This window comes from Lactuca virosa, chromosome 1 (assembly GCF_052849685.1).
Source record: "Lactuca virosa cultivar CGN04683 chromosome 1, Lactuca_virosa_CGN04683_v6, whole genome shotgun sequence".
Lineage (NCBI taxonomy): Eukaryota > Viridiplantae > Streptophyta > Magnoliopsida > Asterales > Asteraceae > Lactuca > Lactuca virosa.
The window spans coordinates 83,799,972-83,803,346 of record NC_136426.1 but is presented as its reverse complement, the minus strand read 5'-3'; the positions used below and the strand labels follow the sequence as shown (position 1 = coordinate 83,803,346).

The 3,375-nt window shown below is 27.5% G+C and overlaps 1 long non-coding RNA gene across 1 annotated transcript; it reads right to left on the bottom strand.

Moving 5' to 3' along the window:
* Window positions 1-2,020: 2,020 nt before the first annotated feature.
* On the bottom strand, window positions 2,021-3,005 carry LOC145105441 (uncharacterized). The gene is made up of 4 exons (XR_013707317.1): window positions 2,841-3,005; window positions 2,615-2,729; window positions 2,259-2,324; window positions 2,021-2,150 (listed from the first exon to the last, which is right to left on the bottom strand). It is a non-coding gene; the product is annotated as an uncharacterized LOC145105441 (long non-coding RNA).
* Between the last annotated feature and the right edge of the window lie 370 nt (window positions 3,006-3,375).

Below are 3,375 nucleotides of genomic sequence, written 5' to 3'. Positions count from 1 at the left end.
GCAAAATCGACCACCACCGGTCTAATTGGCATCCATTTTTTTCTCTTCTCTCCGAGCCGGCTTCTTCTGCATTCCTCTTGTAGCTTTTGCATTAGGTGTCAATTGTTCTTGATAACTTAGAAAATTATTTTATGGCTTCGTGTTAAGTTTTTGTTAAACATTAGAAAACTCAATAAAATTCTTTATATTTTTGATTCATAATCGATCTAGGCTTTATATATTTTTTATTTAATTAAGTCCTAAAAATCGATAATCATATCCATTTTAACCTTTTTAACCGGTCAACATATGATCACACTTTCAAAATTTATACTTTTGGCCAAATTAAAAAATTACTACAAATTTGATCCAAAATTTATATTTTTAGAGCAAATTTCAAAATTTTGTTTACAAATTCGTTCTAAACTTAGCTTTTTACATCTTTTGTTTTTTAAAATTTTGTTTCAAATATTTTTTTCGCTTTATAAAATCATATTTATACAAAAAAAAATATTTTTTTACATAAAAAAACTTCTTTTTCTTTATTCAAACATTTTTGTATGTAAAATACATATATAAAAGATTTTTTTAAAAACATATTTGCATGCAAAATACATATTTATAAAAAAATACTTTTTTTATTTTAGTTACCTATTTATCAAAACATACTTATGTAAAAATGTATGAAATAAACTTATGTAAAGTATGTTATTATACCAATGTATATCTTAAAAAACTTTTATAAGAATATGTATATATTAAGTACATAAAACAATTTGAGTGTTGATAAATACATAAGTATATAGAAATCCATTTTTATAAAAAATACATACAAACATGCATTTTATAAAAAATAATATATACAAACACTAATTTTATAATGAAAGCATTTGAGTACAAACACGTTTTATATAAAAATTAATATGTACAACCATGTATTTTATAAAAATGTATACCAATAATGAAACATGCTAGGATTCAAGTGTTACATAAACAATTTTAGATATCTGCAACATATTCTCACTGATGCTAGTTTTAAAGATATCGAAATTTATTAACACAATCATGAAAATGACTAAATCAAACTTTTAGTAAAATTAGTCTCTCAACGACACTAACACATAACATTCACACAATTATAGGCAACAACTCTATGATATTGAAATCTCATTTATAATAATAATAGTTTTGCGGCAATTCAAGCCATCATTTTAGTTAACAAATCTCAAAAATGGATTTACATCCATTTTAGCTACGATTACAATCATCACAAGATATTCATTATGCGACTTTAATTTTCTTGTTACTCAATATCACAAGAGACTCAACATGTGATGTATTTTGTATAATAACTTTATACCACTATACAAAATCTTTCTCTTTATTATCAACTAGGGAAGAACCACGCTTCGAGGGGTTGGACACGACAAAGAAATAGAAAAAACAGGAAGAGTATAAAATTACCCTCTCAGCAACAGACGCATAATAACATAATGAGTTAAGAAAAAAAAATAGTAATGATTCTTATTTCATCCAAATAATAAACATGTTTTTTTATAAACAATACCTTGTGTAAAAATGAATACAAAACATTTTTTTTATTTAAGTTGAAAAATAGAACACATATATAGAAATTTGACCTACAACATCATCCGTATATACAGTTCTACTCAAGGGGTACTTCACTATCATCTCTGTTTTCATCCCCGAAAGCTGATTTCTTCATCACATATTTATTATATTGATCTGATAATTAATAAACAACGAAAAAAACCAACCGCGGATTGCTTTCATACAATAACTAATATTCTAATAAACCTTACCCAAATAAGGCTTTCCAGTAGAAAAATGATTAGAATTCGCAAATGGGATGACTCAAAATTATCACTTGTAAGTAAGGGTTTGAGTTAATTACATAAAACAGAAAAATAACATCCTTGACCAATTAACCTGATTAAACATTAAAAAAAAGGATCATCTAAGTTCAAAGCACCTGAAAGTATTATCTGATTATCCATTTAATCTTGAAAAGATATTAAGTCGTACATAATTTTAGACAAAAGTAAGCTTAATTCCTACATTATAGTAATAATAAAAACAAATGTTTGTTACCATTGTTTTGAAGCTGCCCTTTCTTGTTTTCTACCTCTTCTTCATCCACTTTTTTGTACCTAAATAACATACATAATGCAGTCATAAGTGACATTTTTAAATAAAAAATATGAAACAAATAATCAGCCATGTAAAAGAAAGCTTGTTACCATTGTGATAACACGAACCTTGTATTCGGTTTTGTGGAGGAATCGAACATATTTTACAAAACAGTTGACATGTAACGATGCCTTCTGTGCATGCATTTAAGAAAAACATCATTTTAGAGCATTCTTTGAATCAGACATTTCATCAAACACTTGTCGTGCAAAATGAAATACAATTCCAAGTAATAAGCAATTAGATTAAGAAACTTATATCATATTAAATTAAAGGAAGAAAATCCAAATTTCAAAATTATTTTCAAATAAATAAACCGAAAAAGAAGGGAATTCCACTAAGGAACACTATGAAACTACTAACCATTTAAAATTGTAGTACTTGCGAGATTAGTAGATCACAAAAAAAAAAAAAATTAACTTACGAAATGAAGATGCAGCCGGAAACATCAGAAACATCATTTCTTGAAATCACCAACACAAGAATCTTCTCTTCCCTTCCACAATCCATTTTCTCTTAATTCAACAACTCCAATTCTTCTACTAACACACACACACAAATTTAGGACATCACCATAAAAAACAAAAATTAATCACAATATGATTAATGGTTTTTTAACATAATATGTGATAATTTCGTATAAAAATCACCTAATGTTGCTGCTCTACAATCATACAAAATCTTGAAATTTGAGTTTGACCTTTTGGATGACAGATCTTTTACTTGAGGTAAATGCAACAATAGTTGTTGCAACTCTCCAGATGCTACCATTTCTGCTATATTGCGAGTTGATACACATGCCTCATACCTACAGAACATAAAAGGGGTTATAACTTATCATGTAGAGTATATCATGGATTTAATGAATATTAGCCAGTTAGATATTGGCAAAAGAAAATGTTATGACTTAACATTAAAGATCAACAATCAGAGTTCTAGATCAATCAATTAGAAATCTGTTGCAAAGAGATAAGATTTGGCAAATAAAGTGTCAGTAGGTAAGTTGACAAGAGGAAAACACGTTATGGGTTGGAAATATCTAAAGTTCAACATAATCAATTGGTGCATCAGGATCAATTCTTGTATCCATCCTCAACCACCCCAATCAATGATATTCCCAAATAAACCTGCTTTCGGGTACAACCAAGACTTTTTTAAAACCAAAGGAAGGGGAGAGAATGAAGG